Genomic DNA, 25,077 nt, shown 5'->3' with positions numbered 1-25,077 from the left:
AGGGAGGGGGAGGGGAGGGGAGAACGGGGAGGGAGGGGGACCTCCCCTTTTCCCAGTACCCCTCTTTCCCCATTGGGCCCGTCCTCGTAGGGTTTCCATTGTAACCGGGAGGGGAGTGGGGGGGAGGGAAGGGAGGAGTGAGGGGAGGGGGAGGGAGTGGGGGAGGGGAGGGGGGAGGGGGGAGGGAGAGTGGAGGGAGGGGGAAGGAGGGGTGGGAGGGGGACCACCCGTTTTCCCAGTACCCCTCTTTCCCCGTTGGGCCCGTCCTCGTAGGGTTTCCATTGTAACCGGGAGGCGGGGAGGGAGGGAGGAGGGAGGTGTGGAGGGATGAGGGGAGGGAAGGGGGGAGGGGAGGGGGAGGTGGAGGGAGAGGGGAGGGAGGGGGAAGGGAGGAGGGAGGGGGACCTCCCCTTTTCCCAGTACCCCTCTTTCCCCGTTGGGCCCGTCCTCGTAGGGTTTCCATTGTAACCGGGAGGTGGGGAGGGAGGGGGGAGGGATGGAGGAGGGGAGGGGGGGGGAGGGGAGGGGGGAAGGGGGGGAGGTGGAGGGAGGGGGAGGGAGGGGGGAAGGGGGGAGGGAGGGGGACCTCTCCTTTTCCCAGTACCCCTCTTTCCCCGTTGGGCCCGTCCCCGAGGGGTGAGGGAGGTGGGGAGGGATGGGGAGGGAGTTGGGGAGGATGGGGGGGAGGGAGTGGGGATGGAGGTGGGAAGGAGTGGGGAGGAAGGGGTTGAGGGGGGAAGGGGGACCTCCTCTTTCTTTTTTCGTAACACTTGCCCCGGTGGCCCACGAGCATAGGGGCCCCATGCTGATCTGTGTATGTTAAGTGACTTGCAATTAAAAACACAACTTTAAAAAACAACCATTTGCTTTTCGCTACAATGTAGCACAAGCATTGTGACGTCACAAGCTGAAGACCTTTGAAAAAAAAGGTTAAAAATTAAAAAATGTAAATTTGTAAAGAGCAGACACCCAATAGCAGCTGCTTGGCACAGGGGCATTGTGACATCACAATGAAGATTAATCCGCACCGCAGCGCCCCCCTTCTGTCAAAACTTCGATAAATCAGGGGGGGCAGCGCTTTAAAACCTCTGTAACTTAAAAAATATATGACCAAATTAAATGAAAATATCGCGGCCGGTCAGACGGGAGGTTGGTGATCAAGGCGGTGCAAAAACCGTGACGCGACGGTTTACAGTTTTGCCGCAATCAGTGATACATACACAAACCCAGGATACAAACATATTTATAAACAAGAAGTGAGTTTTAATAGTATAACTAGAACAAGTGTGCCCGTTGGGCCCGTCCTCGTAGGGTTTCCATTGTAACCGGGAGGGGAGTGGGGGTAGGGAAGGGGGAGGGAGGGAGTAGGGAGGTGTGGAGGGGGGAGGGGAGGGGGAGGGAGGGGGGGAGGGGAGGGGGGAAGGGAGGGAGGGAGAGGGGAGGGAAGGGGGTAGGGGGGAGGGGGAGGGAGGGAGGGGGGAAGGGGAGGAGGGGGGAAGGGGAGGGGGAGGGAGGGGGGAGGGAGAAGGGAGTGAGGGGGGAGGAGGGGGGACCTCCCCTTTTCCCAGTACCCCTCTTTCCCCATTGGGCCCGTGCTCGTAGGGTTTCATTGTAACCGGGAGGAGGGGAGGGAGGGGAGGGGGAGGGAGGGAGGAGGGAGGTGTGGAGGGAGGAGGGGAGGGGAGGGGGAGGGGAGGGGGGGAAGGGGGGAGGAGGGAGGGAGAGGGGAGGGAGGGGGGTAGGGGGGAGGTAAGGGGGGAGTGAGGGGGGAGGGAGGGAGGGGGATCTCCCCTTTTCCCAGTACCCCTCTTTCCCCGTTGGGCCCGTCCTCGTAGGGTTTCCATTGTAACCGGGAGGAGGGGAGGGAGGGAAGGGGGAGGGAGGGAGGAGGGGGAGGGAGGGGAGGGGGGGAAGGGGGGAGTGAAGGGGTAGGGGGAGGGAGGGGGAGAGGGGAGGGGGGGTAGGGGGGAGGGGGGAGGGAGGGGGAAGGGGGAGGGAGGGGGATCTCCCCTTTTCCCAGTACCCCTCTTTCCCCGTTGGGCCCGTCCCTGTAGGGTTTCCATTGTAACCGGGAGGGGTGGAGGGATGGTGGAAGGAGGGGGGAGGGGGAGAGGGATGGAATGGTGGAGGGAGGGGGGAGGGAGTGGGGGAGGGTGGGATGGAGGGAAGGAGGGAGGGGGGGAGTTAGGGGCTGAGTGGTGATGGAGGTTGGGATTGAGGGGGGAGGGAGGGGGGGAGGGAGTGGGGATGGAGGTGGGAAGGAGGGGGGAGGAAGGGGTTGATGGGGGAAGTGGGACCTCCCCTTTTCCCAGTACCCCTCTTTCCCCCACCACCAAGCCCCCTCTGCAACGACCCCTGTTGTCCCCAGTCCCCATTCACAGACCCCCCCCCCCATTCTCTCTCTCCCCATACACACTCTCAGTGCTTTTTTCGAAACACTTGCCCCGGTGGCCCACGAGCATATGGGCCCAATGCTGATCTGTGTATGTTAAGTGACTTGCAATAAAAAAATATACTTTAAAAAGAGATAAGTGCTTTTTAAGTGCTTGTTTTGAAACATTCGCGGTCACATAGTGCTTCTCACTGTAGCACCCATCTCAAGTGTGCCCGTTGGGCCCGTCCTCGTAGGGTTTCCATTGTAACCGGGAGGAGGGGAGGGAGGGAAGGGGGAGAGAGAGAGGTGTGGAGGGAGGAGGGGAGGGGGAGGGAGGGGGTAGGGGAGGGGAGGGGGGGAAGGGGAGGGGGGGAAGGGGGGAGGGAGAGAGGGGGAGGGGGAGGGAGAGAGGGGGAGGGGGAGGGAGGGGGGAGGGGAAGGGCGGAGGGAGGGGGACCTCCCCTTTTCCCAGTACCCCTCTTTCCCCATTGTGCCCGTCCTCGTAGGGTTTACATTGTAACCGGGAGAAGGGGAGGGAGGGAAGGGGGAGGGGGGGAGGAGGGAGGTGTGGAGGGAGGAGGGGAGGGGGAAGGGGGAAGGGGAGTGGGGGGAGGGAAGGGGGAGGGAGGGGGGAGGGGAGGGGAGGGTGGAAGGGGAGGGCGGAAAGGGGGGGAGGGGGGAAAGGGGGGAGGGGGGAGGGAGAGAGGGGGAGGGTGGAAAGAGCATCCCTCTCCCCATCAGAACTGCCCCCTCCATCGACTCCTTTAAGTCCAGGCTCAAAACCTATTTCTACTCCCTAGCGTTTGAGGCTCATTGAGGAGGCGCTGTGAACTGTTTGCGTGCCACTGTATGTTTCATTTTTTTCCTTAGTACCTAATCAGATGTACAGCACTTTGGTCAACGTGGGTTGTTTTTAAATGTGCTATACAAATAAAATGGACTTGACTTGACAGCTCCTCGCAACAATATAGCACAGGGGCATTGTGACGTCACACGCTGAATACCGCTGGGGGGGGGGAAGGGGGGTCAGCTCGAGTCCATCTCACAGGGGCATTGTGACATCACAATCCGCACCGCAGCGCCCCCCTTCTGTCAAAACTTCGATAAATCAGGGGGGGCAGCACTTTTAAACCTCTGTAACTTAAAAAATATGCGTCCGAATTAAATAAAAATATCATTTTCCAGCAGCGAACCGCATGCTGATTAAGGCGGTACAAAAATCGTGGCGCTACGGTTCACCGTTTTGCCGGAATTGCCGTATTCAGCCGACATCAGTGTTATATATATATATAACACAAGATCTGAGTTTTAGTAGTATATAGATAGATAGACTAGCACAAGTGTGCCCGTTGGGCCCGTCCTCGTAGGGTTTCCATTGTAACCGGGAGGAGGGGAGGGAGGAAAGGGGGAGGGAGGGAGGAGGGAGGTGTGGAGGGAGGAGGGGTGGGGGAGGGAGGGGGGGAAGGGGGGGGGAGGGGGGAGGGAGAGGGGTAGGGGGGGAGGGGGAGGGGAAGGGGGATGGAGGGGGACCTCCCCTTTTCCCAGTACCCCTCTTTCCCCGTTGTGCCTGTCCTCGTAGGGTTTCCATTGTAACCGGGAGGAGGGGAGGGAGGGAAGGAGGGAGGTGTGCAGGTAGGAGGGGAGGGGGAGGGAGGGGGGGAGGGGAGGGGGAAGGGGGGACGGGAGAGGGGAGGGAGGGGGGTAGGGAGGGAGGGGGAAGGAGGGGGACCTCCCCTTTTCCCAGTACCGCTCTTTCCCCGCTGCGCCTGTCCTCGTAGGGTTTCCATTGTAACCGGGAGGAGGGGAGGGAGGGAAGGGGAGGAGGGAGGTGTGGAGGGAGGAGGGGAGGGGGAGGGAGTGGGGGAGGGGAGTGGAGGGGGGAAGGGGGGGACGGGGGAGGGAGAGGGGAGGGAGGGGGGTAGGGAGGGAGGGGGACCTCCCCTTTTCCCAGTACCCCTCTTTCCCCGTTGGGCCCATCCTCGTAGGGTTTCCATTGTAACCGGGAGGAGGGGAGGGAGGGAAGGGGAGGGAGGGAGGAGGGAGGTGTGGAGGGAGGAGGAGAGGGGGGGGAGGGGAGGGGGGAGGGGAGGGGGGAAGGGGGGGAGGGGGGAGGGAGAGGGGAGGCGGGGTGGGGGGGGAGGGAGGGGGGAGGGAGGGAGGGGGGAGGGGAGGGGGAAGTGGGGAGGGAGGGGGACCTCCCCTTTTCCCAGTAGCCCTCTTTCCCCGTTGGGCCCGTCCTCGTAGGGTTTCCATTGTAACCGGGAGGAGGGGAGGCAGGGAAGGGAGGTAGGAGGGGAGAGGGAGGGAGGGGGGAGGGGAGGGGGGAGGGAAGGGGGGAGGGGGAGGGAGAGGGGAGGGAGGGGGGTAGGGGGGGAGGGAGGGGGGAGGGGAGGGGGAGGGAGGGGGACCTCCCCTTTTCCAAGTACCCCTCTTTCCCCGTTGGGCCCGTCTTCGTAGGGTTTCCATTGTAACCGGGAGGGGAGTGGGGGGGGGGGTAAGGGGAGGGAGGGAGGAGGGAGGTGTGGAGGGGGAGGGGAGGGGGAGGGAGGGGAGGGGGGAAGGGGGGAGGGGAGGGAGAGGGGTAGGGGGGAGGGGGAGGGAGGGGGAGGGGAGGGGGCAAGTGGGGAGGGAGGGGGACCTCCCCTTTTCCCAGTAGCCCTCTTTCCCCGTTGGGCCCGTCCTCGTAGGGTTTCCATTGTAACCGGGAGGAGGGAAGGCAGGGAAGGGAGGGAGGGGGGAGGGGTGGAGGGGAGGGGGGAAGGGGGGAGGGAGGGGAGGGAGGGTGGTAGGGGTGGTGGGGGAGTGAGGGGGGTAGTGGAGGGGGGAGGGGGACCTCCCCTTTTCCCAGTACCCCTCTTTCCCCGTTGGGCCCGTCTTCGTAGGGTTTCCATTGTAACCGGTAGGGGATTGGGGGGGGGGAGGGGAGGGGGGAGGGGAGGGAGAGGGGTAGGGGGGGAGGGGGAGGGAGGGGGGAGGGGAGGGGGAAGGGAGGGAGGGGGAAGGAGGGGGACCTCCCCTTTTCCCAGTACCGCTCTTTCCCCGCTGCGCCTGTCCTCGTAGGGTTTCCATTGTAACCGGGAGGAGGGGAGGGAGGGAAGGGGAGGAGGGAGGTGTGGAGGGAGGAGGGGAGGGGGAGGGAGTGGGGGAGGGGAGTGGAGGGGGGAAGGGGGGACGGGGGAGGGAGAGGGGAGGGAGGGGGGGAAGGGGGGGGGAGGGGGGAGGGAGAGGGGTAGGGGGGGAGGGGGAGGGGAAGGGGGATGGAGGGGGACCTCCCCTTTTCCCAGTACCCCTCTTTCCCCGTTGTGCCTGTCCTCGTAGGGTTTCCATTGTAACCGGGAGGAGGGGAGGGAGGGAAGGAGGGAGGTGTGCAGGTAGGAGGGGAGGGGGAGGGAGGGGGGGAGGGGAGGGGGAAGGGGGGACGGGAGAGGGGAGGGAGGGGGGTAGGGAGGGAGGGGGAAGGAGGGGGACCTCCCCTTTTCCCAGTACCGCTCTTTCCCCGCTGCGCCTGTCCTCGTAGGGTTTCCATTGTAACCGGGAGGAGGGGAGGGAGGGAAGGGGAGGAGGGAGGTGTGGAGGGAGGAGGGGAGGGGGAGGGAGTGGGGGAGGGGAGTGGAGGGGGGAAGGGGGGACGGGGGAGGGAGAGGGGAGGGAGGGGGGTAGGGAGGGAGGGGGACCTCCCCTTTTCCCAGTACCCCTCTTTCCCCGTTGGGCCCATCCTCGTAGGGTTTCCATTGTAACCGGGAGGAGGGGAGGGAGGGAAGGGGAGGGAGGGAGGAGGGAGGTGTGGAGGGAGGAGGGGAGGGGGGGAGGGGAGGGGGGAGGGGAGGGGGGAAGGGGGGGAGGGGGGAGGGAGAGGGGAGGCGGGGTGGGGGGGGAGGGAGGGGGGAGGGAGGGAGGGGGGAGGGGAGGGGGGAAGTGGGGAGGGAGGGGGACCTCCCCTTTTCCCAGTAGCCCTCTTTCCCCGTTGGGCCCGTCCTCGTAGGGTTTCCATTGTAACCGGGAGGAGGGGAGGCAGGGAAGGGAGGTAGGAGGGGAGAGGGAGGGAGGGGGGAGGGGAGGGGGGAGGGAAGGGGGGAGGGGGAGGAGAGGGGAGGGAGGGGGGTAGGGGGGGGGAGGGAGGGGGGAGGGGAGGGGGAGGGAGGGGGACCTCCCCTTTTCCAAGTACCCCTCTTTCCCCGTTGGGCCCGTCTTCGTAGGGTTTCCATTGTAACCGGGAGGGGAGTGGGGGGGGGGGTAAGGGGAGGGAGGGAGGAGGGAGGTGTGGAGGGGGAGGGGAGGGGGAGGGAGGGGAGGGGGGAAGGGGGGAGGGGAGGGAGAGGGGTAGGGGGGAGGGGGAGGGAGGGGGAGGGGAGGGGGCAAGTGGGGAGGGAGGGGGACCTCCCCTTTTCCCAGTAGCCCTCTTTCCCCGTTGGGCCCGTCCTCGTAGGGTTTCCATTGTAACCGGGAGGAGGGAAGGCAGGGAAGGGAGGGAGGGGGGAGGGGTGGAGGGGAGGGGGGAAGGGGGGAGGGAGGGGAGGGAGGGTGGTAGGGGTGGTGGGGGAGTGAGGGGGGTAGTGGAGGGGGGAGGGGGACCTCCCCTTTTCCCAGTACCCCTCTTTCCCCGTTGGGCCCGTCTTCGTAGGGTTTCCATTGTAACCGGTAGGGGATTGGGGGGGGGGTAAGGGGAGGGAGGGAGGAGGGAGGTGTGGAGGGTGAGGGAGGGGGGAGGGGAGGGGGGAGGGGAGGGAGAGGGGTAGGGGGGGAGGGGGAGGGAGGGGGGAGGGGAGGGGGAAGGGAGAGGGGGAGGGAGGGATGGAGGGGACGGGGGGGAGTTAGGGGGGAGGGGTGAGGGAGGGTGGAGGGAGTTGGGGAGGGAGGAGGAGTTTTAGGAGGGAGTGGGGGTGGAGGTGGGAAGGAGGGGGGAGGAAGGGGTTGAGGGGGGAAGGGGGACCTCCCCTTTTCCCAGTACCCCTCTTTCCCCCCACCACCAAGCCCCCTCCGCAACGATCTCTCTCCCCCAGACACACTCTCAGTGTCTTTTCACAAAATTTCCGGTCACTAAGCTTCCGGTCTTAAGCTCAGGGGTGACCGAGCTTTTGCGGTTGCAGCTCCTAGACTGTGGAACAGCATCCCTCTCCCCATCAGAACTGCCCCCTCCATCCACTCCTTTAAGTCCAGGCTCAAAACCTATTTCTACTCCCTCGCGTTTGAGGCTCATTGAGGAGGTGCTGTGAACTGTTTGCGTGCCACTGTATGTTTCATTTTTTTCCTTAGTACCTAATCAGATGTACAGCACTTTGGTCAACGTGAGTTGTTTTTAAATGTGCTATACAAATAAAATTGACTTGACTTGACCAAGTGCTTCTCATAAAAAAATGTAAATTTGTAAAGAGTAGACACCCAATAGCAGCTGCTTGTCCATCGTGACGTCACACGCTTTTCGCAACAATGTTGCACCCATCTCACAGGGGCATTGTGACATCACAAGCTGAAGACCTTCAATAAATCCGCACCACAGCGCCCTCTATAAATTAGGGGGGGGGGGGGGGGGGGGAGCGCTTTAAAACCTCTGTAACTTAAAAAACATGCGACCGAATTAAATAAAAAACAATTTTCCAGCAGATAACCGCGTGGTGATTAAGGTGGTGCAAAAATCGTGGCGCTACGGTTCACCGTTTTGACGAAATCAGAGAAACCGTTGTTACGTGCATACCAGGTCAAACCCCAAAAAAATACACAAGATCTGAGTTTTAATAGTATACTAGCACAAGTGTGCCCGTTGGGCCCGTCCTCGTAGGGATCCATTGTAACCGGGAGGGGAGTGGGGGGTAGGGAAGGGGGAGGAGGGGAGGGATGGGGGAAGGGGGGAAGGGGGGGAGGGAGGGGGGTGGGGGGGAGGGAGGGGTAGGGGAGGGGAGGGGGGAGGGAGAGGGGAGGGGGGGGAAGGGAGAGGGGAGGGGGGGGAAGGGGGAGGGGTGGGGGGAAGGGGGGAGGGGAGGGGGGAAGGGGGGAGGGAGGGGGACCTCCCCTTTTCCCAGTACCCCTCTTTCCCCGTTGGGCCCGTCCTCGTAGGGTTTCCATTGTAACCGGGAGGAGGGGAGGGGAGGGAGGGGAGGGGAGGGAGGGAAGGGGGAGGGAGGGAGGAGGGAAGGGGGAGGGAGGGAGGAGGGAGGTGTGGAGGGAGGAGGGGAGGGGGAGGGAGGGGGGAAGGGGGGGAGGGGGGTAGGGAGGGGGGAGGGGAGGGGGGAAGGGTGAGGGAGGGGGACCTCCCCTTTTCCCAGTACCCTCTTTCCCCGTTGGGCCCGTCCTCGTAGGGTTTCCATTTTAACCGGGAGGAGGGGAGGGAGGGAAGGGGGAGGGAGGGAGGAGGGAGGTGTGGAGGGAGGAGGGGAGGGGGGGGGAGGGGAGGGGGGGGAGGGGAGGGGGGAGTGAAGGGGGGGAGGGGGGGAGGGGGGAGGGAGAGGGGAGGGAGGAGGGTAGGGGGGGAGGGGGAGGGAGGGAGGGTGGAAGGGGGAGGGAGGAGGACCTCCCCTTTTCCCAGTACCCCTCTTTCCCCGTTGGGCCCGTCCCCGTAGGGTTTCCATTGTAACCGGGAGGGGGGAGGGAGGGTGGAAGGAGTGGGGAGGGGGAGAGGGATGGAAGGGTGGAGGGAGGGGGGAGGGATTGGGGGAGGGAGGGATGGAGGGAAGGAGGGAGGGGGGAGGGAGGGTGGAAGGAGGGGGTAGGGGGAGAGGGATGGAAGTGTGGAGGGAGGGGGGAGGGATTGGGGGAGGGAGGGAGGAATGGAGGGAAGGAGGGAGGGGGGGAGTTAGGTGGGGAGAGTTGAGGGAGGTGGGGAGGGAGTTGGGGAGGGAGGGGGAGGAGGGGGGGAGGGAGTGGGGATGGAGGTGGGAAGGAGGGGGGAGGAAGGGGTTGAGGGGTGAAGGGAGACCTACCCTTTTCCCAGTACCCCTCTTTCCCCCACCACCAAGCCACCTCCGCAACGACCCCTGTTGTCCCCCTCCCCAGTCCCCATTCTCAGACCCCCCCCATTCTCTCTCTCCCCCAGACACACTCCAAGTGCTGTTTCGCAACACTTGCTCCGGTGGCCCACGAGCATAGAGGCCCCATGCTGATCTGGAGGGAGGAGGGGAGGGGGAGGGGGAGGGGAAGGGGGGGAGGGGGAGGGGAGGAGGGGGGGAGAGGGGAGGGAGCAGGGTAGGGGGGGAGGGAGGGGGAGGGGGAGGGGGAGGGGGGAAGGGGGAGGGAGGGGGACCTCCCCTTTTCCCAGTACCGCTCTTTCCCCGTTGGGCCCGTCCTCGTAGGGTTTCCATTGTAACCGGGAGGGGAGTGGGGGGGAGGGAAGGGAGGAGGGAGGTGTGGAGGGGGGAGGGGAGGGGAGGGGGAGAGAGGGGGAGGGGAGGGGGGAGGGGGTATGGGGGAGGGAGGGGGAAGGGGGGAGGGAGGGGGGACCTCCCCTTTTCCCAATACCCCTCTTTCCCCGTTGGGCCCGTCCCCGAGGGGTGAGGGAGGTGGGGAGGGATGGGGAGTTAGTTGGGGAGGAGGGGGGGGAGGGAGTGGGGATGGAGGTGGGAAGGAGTGGGGAGGAAGGGGTTGAGGGGGGAAGGGGGACCACCCCTTTCTTTTTTCGAAACACTTGCCCCGGTGGCCCACGAGCATAGGGGCCCCATGCTGATCTGTGTATGTTAAGTGACTTGCAATAAAAAACACAACTTTAAAAAACAATCAGCTGCTTCACACAAGCATTGTGACGTCACAAGCTGAAGACCTTGAAAAAAAAGGTTTAAAATAAAAAGATGTAAATTTGTAAAGAGTAGACACCCAATAGCAGCTGCTTGTCCATTGTGACATCACACGCTGAAGGGGGGGGGACAGGGGTCAGCTCGAGCTCATCTCACAGGGGCATTGTGACATCACAAGCTGAAGACCTTCAATAAATCCGCACCACAGCGCCCCCTATAAATTAGGGGGGGGGGGGGGGGAGCGCTTTAAAACCTCTGTAACTTAAAAAACATGCGACCGAATTAAATAAAAAATAATTTTCCAGCAGATAACCGCATGGTGATTAAGGTGGTGCAAAAATCGTGGCGCTACGGTTCACCGTTTTGACGAAATCAGAGAAACCGTTGTTACGCGCATACCAGGTCAAACCCCCAAAAAATATATACACAAGAAGTGAGTTTTAATAGTATACTAGAACAAGTGTGCCCGTTGGGCCCGTCCTCGTAGGGTTTCCATTGTAACCGGGAGGGGAGTGGGGGTAGGGAAGGGGGAGGGAGGGAGTAGGGAGGTGTGGAGGGGGGAGGGGAGGGGGAGGGAGGGGGGGAGGGGAGGGGGGAAGGGAGGGAGGGAGAGGGGAGGGAAGGGGGTAGGGGGGAGGGGGAGGGAGGGGAGGGGGGAAGGGGAGGGAGGGGGGAAGGGGAGGGGGAGGGAGGGGGGAGGGAGAAGGGAGTGAGGGGGGAGGGAGGGGGACCTCCCCTTTTCCCAGTACCCCTCTTTCCCCATTGGGCCCGTGCTCGTAGGGTTTCCATTGTAACCGGGAGGAGGGGAGGGAGGGGAGGGGGAGGGAGGGAGGAGGGAGGTGTGGAGGGAGGAGGGGAGGGGAGGGGGGGAAGGGGGGAGGAGGGAGGGAGAGGGGAGGGAGGGGGGTAGGGGGGAGGTAAGGGGGAGTGAGGGGGGAGGGAGGGAGGGGGATCTCCCCTTTTCCCAGTACCCCTCTTTCCCCGTTGGGCCCGTCCTCGTAGGGTTTCCATTGTAACCGGGAGGAGGGGAGGGAGGGAAGGGGGAGGGAGGGAGGAGGGGGGAGGGAGGGGAGGGGGGAAGGGGGGAGTGAAGGGGTAGGGGGAGGGAGGGGGAGAGGGGAGGGGGGGGAGGGGGGAGGGAGGGGGAAGGGGGGAGGGAGGGGGATCTCCCCTTTTCCCAGTACCCCTCTTTCCCCGTTGGGCCCGTCCCTGTAGGGTTTCCATTGTAACCGGGAGGGGTGGAGGGATGGTGGAAGGAGGGGGGAGGGGGAGAGGGATGGAATGGTGGAGGGAGGGGGGAGGGAGTGGGGGAGGGTGGGATGGAGGGAAGGAGGGAGGGGGGGAGTTAGGGGCTGAGTGGTGATGGAGGTTGGGATTGAGGGGGGAGGGAGGGGGGGAGGGAGTGGGGATGGAGGTGGGAAGGAGAGGGGAGGAAGGGGTTGATGGGGGAAGTGGGACCTCCCCTTTTCCCAGTACCCCTCTTTCCCCCACCACCAAGCCCCCTCCGCAACGACCCCTGTTGTCCCCAGTCCCCATTCACAGACCCCCCCCCCATTCTCTCTCTCCCCATACACACTCTCAGTGCTTTTTTCGAAACACTTGCCCCGGTGGCCCACGAGCATATGGGCCCAATACTGATCTGTGTATGTTAAGTGACTTGCAATAAAAAAATATACTTTAAAAAGAGATAAGTGCTTTTTAAGTGCTTGTTTTGAAACATTCGCGGTCACATAGTGCTTCTCACTGTAGCACCCATCTCAAGTGTGCCCGTTGGGCCCGTCCTCGTAGGGTTTCCATTGTAACCGGGAGGAGGGGAGGGAGGGAAGGGGGAGAGAGAGAGGTGTGGAGGGAGGAGGGGAGGGGGAGGGAGGGGGTAGGGGAGGGGAGGGGGGGAAGGGGAGGGGGGGAAGGGGGGAGGGAGAGAGGGGGAGGGGGAGGGAGAGAGGGGGAGGGGGAGGGAGGGGGGAGGGGAAGGGCGGAGGGAGGGGGACCTCCCCTTTTCCCAGTACCCCTCTTTCCCCATTGTGCCCGTCCTCGTAGGGTTTACATTGTAACCGGGAGAAGGGGAGGGAGGGAAGGGGGAGGGGGGGAGGAGGGAGGTGTGGAGGGAGGAGGGGAGGGGGAAGGGGGAAGGGGAGTGGGGGGAGGGAAGGGGGAGGGAGGGGGGAGGGGAGGGGAGGGTGGAAGGGGAGGGCGGAAAGGGGGGGAGGGGGGAAAGGGGGGAGGGGGGAGGGAGAGAGGGGGAGGGTGGAAAGAGCATCCCTCTCCCCATCAGAACTGCCCCCTCCATCGACTCCTTTAAGTCCAGGCTCAAAACCTATTTCTACTCCCTAGCGTTTGAGGCTCATTGAGGAGGCGCTGTGAACTGTTTGCGTGCCACTGTATGTTTCATTTTTTTCCTTAGTACCTAATCAGATGTACAGCACTTTGGTCAACGTGGGTTGTTTTTAAATGTGCTATACAAATAAAATGGACTTGACTTGACAGCTCTTCGCAACAATGTAGCACAGGGGCATTGTGACGTCACACGCTGAATACCGCTGGGGGGGGGGAAGGGGGGTCAGCTCGAGTCCATCTCACAGGGGCATTGTGACATCACAATCCGCACCGCAGCGCCCCCCTTCTGTCAAAACTTCGATAAATCAGGGGGGGCAGCACTTTTAAACCTCTGTAACTTAAAAAATATGCGTCCGAATTAAATAAAAAATATCATTTTCCAGCAGCGAACCGCATGCTGATTAAGGCGGTACAAAAATCGTGGCGCTACGGTTCACCGTTTTGCCGGAATTGCCGTATTCAGCCGACATCAGTGTTATATATATATATAACACAAGATCTGAGTTTTAGTAGTATATAGACTAGAACAAGTGTGCCCGTTCAAAGCGGGCCCGTTGGGCCCGTCCCCACACCCCCCATTCTCTCCTCCCCCAGCCCCACTCTTACTCTCCAAGTGTGCCCGTTGGGCCCGTCCTCCTGATCTGTGTATGTCAAGTGACCACTATAACCTTCTTTTTTTTTTTTTTCCTAATCAGATGTGCAGCACTTTGGTCAACATGGGTTGTTTTTAAATGTGCTATACAAATATAATTGACTTGACTTGACTTGACTTGCAATAACAAAACAATCAGTGCTTTTCTGGAAACTTTTCGAAACAATGTAGCCGTCACAAGCTGAAAACTAAATCCTTTTCTGGAAACTTTTCGAAACAATGTAGCTGTCACAAGCCACAAGCTGAAAACTAAATCCGCACCACAGCGCCCCCTATAATTTAGGGGGGGGGGGGAGAAGCGCTTTAATACCTCTGTAACTTAAAAAACATGCGACCGAATTAAATAAAAAACAATTTTCCAGCAGATAACCGCGTGGTGATTAAGGCGGTGCAAAAATCGTGGCGCTACGGTTCACCGTTTTGACGAAATCAGAGAAACCGCTGTTACGCGCATACATATATATATAACACAAGATCTGAGTTTTAGTAGTATACTAGCACGAGTGTGCCCGTTGGGCCCGTCCTCGTAGGGTTTCCATTGTAACCGGGAGGGGAGTGGGGGGGAGGGAAGGGGAGGGAGGGAGGAGGGGAGGGGGAGGGAGGGGGGAGGGGAGGGGGGAAGGGGGGAGGGAGAGGGCAGGGAGGGGCACCTCCCCTTTTCCCAGTACCCCTCTTTCCCCGTTGGGCCCGTCCTCGTAGCGTTTCCATTGTAACCGGGAGGGGAGTGGGGAGGGGGGAGGGAAGGGAGAAGGGAGGTGTGGAGGGGGAGGTAGGGGGAGGGAGGGGGGAGGGGGGAAGGGGGGGAAGGAGGGGGTAGGGGGGAGGGGGAAGGGGGGAGGGAGGCGGAACAACCGTTTTCCCAGTACCCCTCTTTCCCCGTTGGGCCCGTCCTCGTAGGGTTTCCATTGTAACCGGGAGGCGGGGAGGGAGGGAGGAGGGAGGTGTGGAGGGAGGAGGGGAGGGAAGGGGGGGAGGGGAGAAGGGGGGAGGGGAGAAGGGGGGAGGGCAGAAGGGGGGGAGGTGGTGGGAGGGGGGAGGGAAGGGGGGAGGGGGACCTCCCCTTTTCCCAGTACCCCTCTTTCCCCGTTGGGCCCGTCCTCGTAGGGTTTCTATTGTAACCGGGAGGGGAGTGGGGGGGAGGGAAGGGGGAGGGAGGGAGGTGTGGAGGGGGGAGGGGAGGGGTAGGGAGGAAGGGGGGACCTTCCCTTTTCCCAGTACCCCTCTTTCCCCGTTGGGCCCGTCCTTGTAGGGTTTCCATTGTAACCGGGAGGAGGGGAGGGAGGGAAGGGGGAGGGAGGAGGGAGGTGTGGAGGGAGGAGGGGAGGGGGAGGGGAGGGGTGGGGGAGTGGGGAAGGGGGGAGGGAGAGGGGATGGAGGGGGGTATGGGGGGGAGGGGGAGGGATGGGGGAGGGGAGGGGGAAGGGGGGAGGGAGGGGGACCTCCCCTTTTCCCAGTACCCCTCTTTCCCCGTTGGGCCCGTCCTCGTATGGTTTCCATTGTAACCGGGAGGCGGGGAGGGAGGGGGGAGGGAGGGAGGAGGGGAGGGGAGGGGGGAAGGGTTGGAGGGGAGGGGGGAAGGGCTGGGAGGGGAGGGGGGGAGGTGGAGGGAGGGGGGAAGGAGGGAGGGGGACCTCCCCTTTTCCCAGTACCCCTCTTTCCCCGTTGGGCCCGTCCCCGAGGGGTGAGGGAGGTGGGGAGGGATGGTGAGGGAGTTGGGGAGGAGGGGGGGAGGGAGTGGGGATGGAGGTGGGAAGGAGTGGGGAGGAAGGGGTTGAGGGGGGAAGGGGGACCTCCCCTTTCTTTTTTCGAAACACTTGCCCCGGTGGCCCACGAGCATAGGGGCCCCAGCTGATCTGTGTATGTTAAGTGACTTGCAATAAAAAACACAACTTTAAAAAACAATCAGCTGCTTTTCGCAACAATGTTGAACCCATCTCACACAAGCATTGTGATGTCACAAGCTGAAGACCTTGAAAAAAAAGGTTAAAAATAAAAAGATGTAAATTTGTAAAGAGTAGACACCCAATAGCAGCTGCTTGTCCATTATGACATCACACGCTGAAGGGGGGGGTGAGGGGGGTCAGCTCGAGCTCATCTCACAGGGGCATTGTGACATCACAAGCTGAAGACCTTCAATAAATCCGCACCACAGCGCCCCCTATAAATTAGGGGGGGGGGGGGGGGAGCGCTTTAAAACCTCTGTAACTTAAAAAACATGCGACCGAATTAAATAAAAAACAATTTTGCAGCAGATAACCGCGTGGTGATTAAGGTGGTGCAAAAATCGTGGCGCTATGGTTCACCGTTTTGACGAAATCAGAGAAACCGTTGTTACGCGCATACCAGGTCAAACCCCCCAAAAAAATATACACAAGAAGTGAGTTTTAATAGTATACTAGAAGAAGTGTGCCCGTTGGGCCCGTCCTCGTAGGGTTTCCATTGTAACCGGGAGGGGAGTGGGGGTAGGGAAGGGGGAGGGAGGGAGTAGGGAGGTGTGGAGGGGGGAGGGGAGGGGGAGGGAGGGGGGGAGGGGAGGGAGGAAGGGAGGGAGGGAGAGGTGAGGGAAGGGGGTAGGGGGGAGGGGGAGGGGGGAAGGGGAGGGAGGGGGGAAGGGGAGGGGGAGGGAGGGGGGGAGGGAGAAGGGAGTGAGGGGGGAGGGAGGGGGACCTCCCCTTTTCCCAGTACCCCTCTTTCCCCATTGGGCCCGTGCTCGTAGGGTTTCCATTGTAACCGGAGGAGGGGAGGGAGGGGAGGGGGAGGGAGGGAGGAGGGAGGTGTGGAGGGAGGAGGGGAGGGGAGGGGGAGGGGAGGGGGGAAGGGGGAGGAGGGAGGGAGAGGGGAGGGAGGGGGTAGGGGGGAGGTAAGGGGGAGTGAGGGGGGAGGGAGGGAGGGGGATCTCCCCTTTTCCCAGTACCCCTCTTTCCCCGTTGGGCCCGTCCCTGTAGGGTTTCCATTGTAACCGGGAGGGGTGGAGGGATGGTGGAAGGAGGGGGGAGGGGGAGAGGGATGGAATGGTGGAGGGAGGGGGGAGGGAGTGGGGGAGGGTGGGATGGAGGGAAGGAGGGAGGGGGGGAGTTAGGGGCTGAGTGGTGATGGAGGTTGGGATTGAGGGGGGAGGGAGGGGGGGAGGGAGTGGGGATGGAGGTGGGAAGGAGGGGGGAGGAAGGGGTTGATGGGGGAAGTGGGACCTCCCCTTTTCCCAGTACCCCTCTTTCCCCCACCACCAAGCCCCCTCCGCAACGACCCCTGTTGTCCCCAGTCCCCATTCACAGACCCCCCCCCCATTCTCTCTCTCCCCATACACACTCTCAGTGCTTTTTTCGAAACACTTGCCCCGGTGGCCCACGAGCATATGGGCCCAATGCTGATCTGTGTATGTTAAGTGACTTGCAATAAAAAAATATACTTTAAAAAGAGATAAGTGCTTTTTAAGTGCTTGTTTTGAAACATTCGCGGTCACATAGTGCTTCTCACTGTAGCACCCATCTCAAGTGTGCCCGTTGGGCCCGTCCTCGTAGGGTTTCCATTGTAACCGGGAGGAGGGGAGGGAGGGAAGGGGGAGGGAGAGAGGTGTGGAGGGAGGAGGGGAGGGGGAGGGAGGGGGTAGGGGAGGGGAGGGGGGGAAGGGGAGGGGGGGAAGGGGGGAGGGAGAGAGGGGGAGGGGGAGGGAGAGAGGGGGAGGGGGAGGGAGGGGGAGGGGAAGGGCGGAGGGAGGGGGACCTCCCCTTTTCCCAGTACCCCTCTTTCCCCATTGTGCCCGTCCTCGTAGGGTTTACATTGTAACCGGGAGAAGGGGAGGGAGGGAAGGGGGAGGGGGGGAGGAGGGAGGTGTGGAGGGAGGAGGGGAGGGGGAAGGGGGAAGGGGAGTGGGGGGAGGGAAGGGGGAGGGGAGGGGAGGGTGGAAGGGGAGGGCGGAAAGGGGGGGAGGGGGGAAAGGGGGGAGGGGGGAGGGAGAGAGGGGGAGGGTGGAAAGAGCATCCCTCTCCCCATCAGAACTGCCCCCTCCATCGACTCCTTTAAGTCCATGCTCAAAACCTATTTCTACTCCCTAGCGTTTGAGGCTCATTGAGGAGGCGCTAATCAGATGTACAGCACTTTGGTCAACGTGGGTTGTTTTTAAATGTGCTGTACAAATAAAATGGACTTGACTTGACAGCTCTTCGCAACAATGTAGCACAGGGGCATTGTGACGTCACACGCTGAATACCGCTGGGGGGGGGAAGGGGGGTCAGCTCGAGTCCATCTCACAGGGGCATTGTGACATCACAATCCGCACCGCAGCGCCCCCCTTCTGTCAAAACTTCGATAAATCAGGGGGGGCAGCACTTTTAAACCTCTGTAACTTAAAAAATATGCGTCCGAATTAAATAAAAATATAATTTTCCAGCAGCGAACCGCATGCTGATTAAGGCGGTACAAAAATCGTGGCGCTACGGTTCACCGTTTTGCCGGAATTGCCGTCTTCAGCCGACATCAGTGGGATATATATATATAGATACAAGATCTGAGTTTTAATAGTATATAGATAGATAGATAGATAGATAGATAGATAGATAGATAGATAGATAGATAGATAGATAGATAGATAGATAGATAGATAGATAGATAGATAGATAGATAGATAGATAGATAGATAGATAGATAGATAGATAGATAGATAGATAGATAGACTAGCACAAGTGTGCCCGTTGGGCCCGTCCTCGTAGGGTTTCCATTGTAACCGGGAGGGGAGTGGGGGGGAGGGAAGGGGGAGGGAGGGAGGAGGGGAGGGAGGTGGGTAGGGGGGGAGGGAGGGGGGGAGGGGAGGGGGGAGGGGGGAGGGAGGGGGAGGGAGGTGGGTAGGGGGGGAGGGGAGGGGGGAGGGAGGGGGACCTCCCCTTTTCCCAGTACCCCTCTTTCCCCATTGGGCCCGTCCTCGTAGGGTTTCCATTGTAACCGGGAGGAGGGGAGGGAAGGGGGAGGGAGGGGGGGAAGGGGGAGGGAGGGAGGAGGGAGGTGTGGAGGGAGGAGGGGAGGGGGTGGGAGGGGGGAGGGGAGGGGGGAAGGGGGGGAGGGGGAGGGAGAGGGGTAGGGGGGGAGAGGGAGGGGGGAAGGGGGAGGGAGGAGGACCTCCCCTTTTCCCAGTACCCCTCTTTCCCCGTTGGGCCCGTCCTCGTAGGGTTTCCATTGTAACCGGGAGGAGGGGAGGGAGGGAAGGGGGAGGGAGGGAGGGAGGAGGGAGGTGTGGAGGGAGGAGTGGAAGGAGGGGGGGTGAGGGGGGGAAGGGGGGGGAGAGGGGAGGGAGAGGGGAGGGAGGCGGGTAGGGGGGGAGGGGGGAAGGGGGGAGGGAGAGGGGTAGGGGGGAGGGGGAGGGTGGGGTGGAGGGGAGGGGGGAAGGGGGAGGGAGGGGGACCTCCCTTTTCCCAGTACCCCTCTTTCCCCGTTGGGCCCGTCCTCGTAGGGTTTCCATTGTAACCGGGAGGGGAGGGAGGGAAGGGGGAGGGAGGGAGGGAGGAGGGATGTGTGGAGGGAGGAGGGGAGGGGGAGGGAGGGGAGGGGGGTGGAGGGGGGAAGGGGGGGAGGGGGGAGGGAGAGGGGAGGGAGGTGGGTAGGGGGGGAGGGGGAGGGAGGGGGGAACGGGGAGGGAGGGGGACCTCCGCTTTTCCCAGTACCCCTCTTTCCCCGTTGGGCCCGTCCCCGTAGGATTTCCATTGTAACCGGGAGGGGGGAGGGAGGGTGGAAGGAGGGGGGAGGGGGAGAGGGATGGAAGGGTGGAGGGAGGGGGGAGGGATTGCAGGAGGGAGGGATGGAGGGAAGGAGGGGAGTTAGGGGGGGAGGGGTGAGGGAGGTGGGGAGGGAGGGGGGAGGGAGGGGGGAGGGAGTTGGGGAGGGAGGGGGAGGAGGGGGGAGGGAGTGGGGATGGAGGTGGAAAGGAGGGGGGATGATGGGGTTGAGGGGGGAAGGGGGACCTCCCCTTTTCCCAGTACCCCTCTTTCCCCCACCACCAAGCCCCCTCCGCAACGACCCCTGTTGTCCCCCTCCCCAGTCCCCCCCCTCCCCAGTCCCCCTTCGTGGATGGGGGACCGAGCTCAGGGGTTACCGAGCTTTTGCGGTTGCAGCTCCTAGACTGTGGAACAGCATCCCTCTCCCCATCAGAACTGCCCCCTCCATCCACTCTTTTAAGTCCACGCTCAAAACCTATTTCTACTCCCTAGCGTTTGAGGCTCATTGAGGAGGTACTGTGAACTGTTTGCGTGCCACTGTATATTTCATTTTTTTCCTTAGTACCTAATCAGATGTACAGCACTTTGGTCAACGTGGGTTGTTTTTAAATGTGCTATACAAATAAAATTGACTTGACTTGACTTGACCAAGTGCTTCTCACGGCGATCTGTATTCGCAACAATGTATCACCCATCTCACAGGGGCATTGTGACATCATAAGCTGAAGACCTTCAATAAATCCGCACCACAGCGCCTGTATTCGCAACAATGTATCCCCCATCTCACAGGGGCATTGTGACATCATAATCTGAAGACCTTCAATAAATCCGCACCACAGCGCCCCCTATAATTTAGGGGGGGGGGGGGGAGCGCATTAAAACCTCTGTAACTTAAAAAACATGCGACCGAATTAAATAAAAAACAATTTTGCAGCAGATAACCGCGTGGTGATTAAGGCGGTGCAAAAATCGTGGCTGTTACGCGCATATATATATATATAACACAAGATCTGAGTTTTAGTAGTATATAGATAGAGATAGACTAGAACAAGTGTGCCCGTTCAAAGCGGGCCCGTTGGGCCCGTCCCCACACCCCCCGGGGGGGGGGAGCGCATCAGTGAAAGGTCGGGGGGGGGGAGGGGGGAGCGCATTAGTGAAAGGTCCGGGGGGGGGAGGGAGAGAGCATCAGTGAAAGATCCGGGGGGGGGGGGGATAGCGGGGAGAGGATCTCCCGGGTGTGGGAGAGAGGAGAGAAGCAAGGGGAGAGAGGGGCACAGACGCACAGCAGCGCCACGCTGAAAGCCTTCAATAAATCAGTAGGAGGGGGGTGCATGGGCATTTTGACGTCACACGCTGAAGGCCATGGAAAAGACGGCTGGAATTTTTTTTTAAAAACTAAAACCTCTGTAACTTAAAAAATATACGACCGAAGCAAATAAAAATATCATTTTCCAGCAGCGTTCAGCGTGGTGATTAAGGCGGTGCAAACATCGTGGCGCTACGGTTCATCGTTTTTGCCGAAAATCAGCCGAAAAAATGAGAGATTTAAAAAAAGACTTTTAAACCTCTGTAACTTAAAAAATATACGACCGAATTAAATAACAATATCATTTTCGGCAAGCGTCCAGCGGTGTGATTAAGGCGGTGCAACAATTGTGGCGCTACGCCTCACCGTTTTGCAGAAATCAGCCGAAATCACTGTTACAAATATACATACAAGTCAGAGTTTTAGTAAGAATAGATAGATAGATAGATAGATAGATAGATAGATAGATAGATAGATAGATAGATAGATAGATAGATAGATAGATAGATAGATAGATAGATAGATAGATAGATAGATAGATAGATAGATAGATAGATAGATAGATAGATAGATAGATAGATAGATAGATAGATAGATAGATAGATCAATCATCATCATCATATATATACAGCCGGAAGCAGGCCTTTTTGGCCCTCCAAGTCCGTGCCGCCCAGTGATCCCCGTACATTAACACTATCCTACACCTACTAGGGACAATTTTTACATTTACCCAGCCAATTAACCTACATACCTGTACGTCTTTGGAGTGTGGGAGGAAACCGAAGATCTCAGAGAAAACCCACGCAGGTCACGGGGAGAACGTACAAACTCCTTACAGTGCAGCACCCGTAGTCAGGATCGAACCTGAGTCTCCGGCGCTGCATTCGCTGTAAAGCAGCAACTCTACCGCTGCGCTACCGTGCCGCCCATATACCGTGTATATATATATATACACACACAAACACACACACGTGCTCGCACATGCACACATACGTACACACAATGATTAGGTTGTGCTGGGACCATTTGGTCAATCAATCAATCTCACTTCTATACTCTAACTCATCACTTGTTTTGTTCTTTTCCATTAATTACATATTTATTTCTCGGGATTTACCCAGTACATCCAATATTAGACATTTAACAGATTTCAAGACAGATGTGTGTCAAATTCTTCACTGGAAACGTAGTGATATTTCACCACAGGGGATTCCACTATCTTTATAATTTATTTAATCGACAAAGAAATATATTAGGCAGCATCTTTTCTTTCTAATTGCATCCTGATTGCTGTTTGATTCAAAACAACTCCCAACTTTATTCCAGATAACATCTTCAACTTAAAACACACCATGTTATTAATAGGCAACTGAGAGCAGCCATGTACCCATCTGTAAGCAGAGGTGCCATGCATTGATAGTCACAGCATTTACCCAGAAATATTCAGTGATTTAAAAAAAATAAACAAATTGCTGGAGTAACACTGCGGGTCAGGCAGCATAGAAACAGAAACATAGAAAATAGGTGCAGGAGTAGGCCATTCGGCCCTTCGAGCCTGCACCGCCATTCAATATGATCATGGCTGATCATCCAACTCAGTATCCTGTACCTGCCTTCTCTCCATACCCCTTGATCCCTTTAGCCACAAGGGCCACATCTAACTCCCTCTTAAATATAGCCAATGAACTGGCCTCAACTACCTTCTATGGCAGAGAATTCCACAGATTCACCACTCTGTGTGAAAAAAAACATTCTCATCTCGGTCCTAAAAGACTTCCCCCTTATCCTTAAACTGTGACCCCTTGTTCTGGACTTCCCCAACATCGGGAACAATCTTCCTGCATCTAGCCTGTCCAACCCCTTAAGAATTTTGTAAGTTTCTATAAGATCCCCCCTCAATCTTCTAAATTCCAGCGAGTACAAGCCGAGTCTATCCAGTCTTTCTTCATATGAAAGTTCTGCCATCCCAGGAATCAATCTGGTGAACCTTCTCTGTACTCCCTCTATGGCAAGAACGTCTTTCCTCAGATTAGGAGACCAAAACTGTACGCAATACTCCAGGTGTGGACTCACCAATGCCCTGTACAACTGCAGCAGAACCTCCCTGCTCCTGTACTCAAATCCCCTCGCTATGAATGCCAACATACCATTCGCTTTCTTCACTGCCTGCTGCACCTGCATGCCTACTTTCAATGACTGGTGTACCACGACACCTAGGTCTCGTTGCATCTCCCCTTTTCCTAATCGGCCACCATTCAGATAATAGTCTGCTTTCCTGTTCTTGCCACCAAAGTGGATAACCTCACATTTTATCCTTGTCTGTATCCATCTATTTCCCCACCACCATCCCCCTGACTCCGAACTGTGGAATTCTCTGTCTCAGAAGGCAGTGGGGGCCAATGGAGAACATGGATATTTCAGTTCAGGGCCCAGCTTCTGACTGCTTGGAGGTGGGGGGGGGGGGGGGGGAGGAGGGGGAGAGAGAAAGCTGGAAGAGAGGTGCAGGTGGGACAAAGCCTGACAAGTGATAGGTGGATACAGGGGAGAAGGATTTGATTATTAGATGGTTAAACAAACGCCAGAGATGAAAAGGCAAAAAGCGATGAGATAAGGAGAGAAAAGGTGTGAAATATGAAGCTAGAAGAAGCAATGTAGGTGAAAGGGGACAGGTGAAGGGGGGAAATGAGTATGCATCCATGTGGAGTGCAGGGAATAGAGAGGGGAAGAAAGTGTGGGGAGGGGATTTGGGGGGGGGGGGGGGGGAGGAGGGATGTCCGTCACTTACCTAACATGTCAGAATTCAATGTTCATACCGTTGTACATATACCCAAGATGTAGTGATGCCTGAATACTCATCGGAAATGCTTCCAATTTTGTTAAGTCAATTCATTTATTTCTTACTAATCATTTTGTCACAGCAGTCATCGTTTTAATGCCAATTGTTCTATTTGTTTTTCTGGCTTCAGTTTATTTCATATACTCATCACTATCTGAGTGAAAAGTCTGCCCCTCAAGTTCCTGTTAAATCTTTCCCTTTCACGTTAAACATGTGTGGTTCTGGATTCCCCTATCCTCTTTTGAGGAGAGTCATAGAACTGTACAGCATGGAAACAGCCCCTTCAGCCCATCTTGCCCTGCAGACCAAGGTGGCATTCTGGCAATAGACAATAGGTGCAGGAGTAGGCCATTCGGCCCATCGAGCCAACACTGCCATTCACTGTGATCATGGCTGATCATCCACAATCAGTACCCCGTTCCTGCCTTCTCCCCATATCCCTTGACTCCGCTATCTTTAAGACCACTAACTCTCTCTTGAAAGCATCTAGAGAATCGGCCTCCACTGCCTTCTGAGGCAGATAATTCCAAAGATTCACAACTCTCTGGTTGAAAAAGTTTTTCCTTATCTCCGTTCTAAATGGCCTACCCCTTATTCTTAAACTGTGGCCCCTGGTTCTGGACTCCTCCAACATCAGGAACATGTTTCTTACCTCTAGCGTGTCCAATCCCTTAATGGTCTTATATGCTTCAATAAGATCCCCTCTCATCCTAAATTCCAGTGTATACAAGCCCAGTCCCTCCATTCTTTCAACATATGACAGTCCTGCCATCCCAGGAATTAACCTCGTGAACCTACGCTGCACTCCCGCAATAGCAAGAATGTCCTTCCTCAAATTTGGAGACCAAAACTGCATGCAATACTCCAACTGCAGAAGGACCTCTTTGCTTCTATACTCAACTCCTCTTGTTATAAAGGCCAACATGCCATTAGCTTTCTTCACTGGCATCCTATTTCCTGTATGTGGCCTATATCCCTCAAACCCCTTCCTATCCAGAAAATGTCCAAATGTCTTTTGGCAACTCATTCCAGATACAGACTACCCTCTGAGTGAAAATGTTGCTCCTGAGATACCTCCTCAATCTTTCCTCTCTCACCTTGATTCTATGCCTCTAGTTTTAGAATCCTCTATCCTGGAGAAAAAGACTGACCTCTCACTTTATCCACGCCACTCATGACGTTACACCTCTGTGAAGTCACCTCTCAACCTTCTCCACTCCAAACAAAAAAGTCCCAGCATATTCAGCCTCTTCCGATAACTCAAGCCTGCAAGCCACAGAATCGTCCTAGTGACTAATTCCAACTTAATGACATTCTTCCAATTGCTGAGCGATCGGAACCGTAAGCAGTACTCCAAATGTGGTCCCACTAACAATTTGTACAGCTACATCATGATGTCCCACCTTATATACTCAATACTCTTCCCAATGAAGAGAAACATGTCAAATGCCGCCTTCAACGCACTATCCACATGAGTCGCCACCTTCAGGGAAACATGCACTGGTACTCCAAGTTTTTTCTGTTCTACAACACTCTTCAAGGCTCTACCCTTTACGCTGTAAGTCCTGACCTAGTTTAATATTCCTAAATGCCATATCTTACACATGTCAGAGTTAAATTCCATTTGCTATTCCTTGGCCTACCTTCCCAATAGGTGCCAACTTAGACAACCTTCCTCACTGCCCACTATACCACCAATTTTGCTGTCATCTGCTAATTCACTATCAGAGTTAACTGCATTGTTATCCAAATCGTTAATGCAGATAACAAACAACAGTGTACCCAGCAACGCTACCTTCTGACTCCTACCCTCAGGCCAATTTTGAATCCAATTGGCGAGCTCACCTTGGATTCAATGTGTTTAGACATTTGAAATTAGGCTGCAAAACCTTATCAAAGGGCATACCAAAATCCATAGAGACTGTCTGAAGAAGGGTCTGACCCGAAACGTCACCCATCGTTTTTCTCTAGAGACGCTGCCTGACCCACTGAGTTACTCCAGCCCTTTGTGTCTATCTTCCATATAGACAGCGGCCACTGCTCTACTCTCTACAATTCTCTTGGTGACCACTTCAAAAAACTCTATCAGATTTGTGAGACATAATTTTCCATGGACAAAGCCATCCTTTCAAGTAGGAATTTACAGAAG

The 25,077-nt window shown here is 58.1% G+C and overlaps 1 protein-coding gene across 1 annotated transcript in view; it reads left to right on the top strand.

The window, feature by feature from the left end:
- The window catches only part of LOC144607890 (mucin-5AC), a 66,239-nt gene that overhangs the window by 29,315 nt on the left and 11,847 nt on the right, over positions 1-25,077 (top strand). The gene's annotated exons all lie outside the window — the stretch shown is intronic.

Source organism: Rhinoraja longicauda, chromosome 30 (genome assembly GCF_053455715.1).
Source record: "Rhinoraja longicauda isolate Sanriku21f chromosome 30, sRhiLon1.1, whole genome shotgun sequence".
Lineage (NCBI taxonomy): Eukaryota > Metazoa > Chordata > Chondrichthyes > Rajiformes > Arhynchobatidae > Rhinoraja > Rhinoraja longicauda.
Note: the sequence above shows the minus strand (reverse complement) of the source record. Positions and strands in the feature narration are given on the sequence as shown.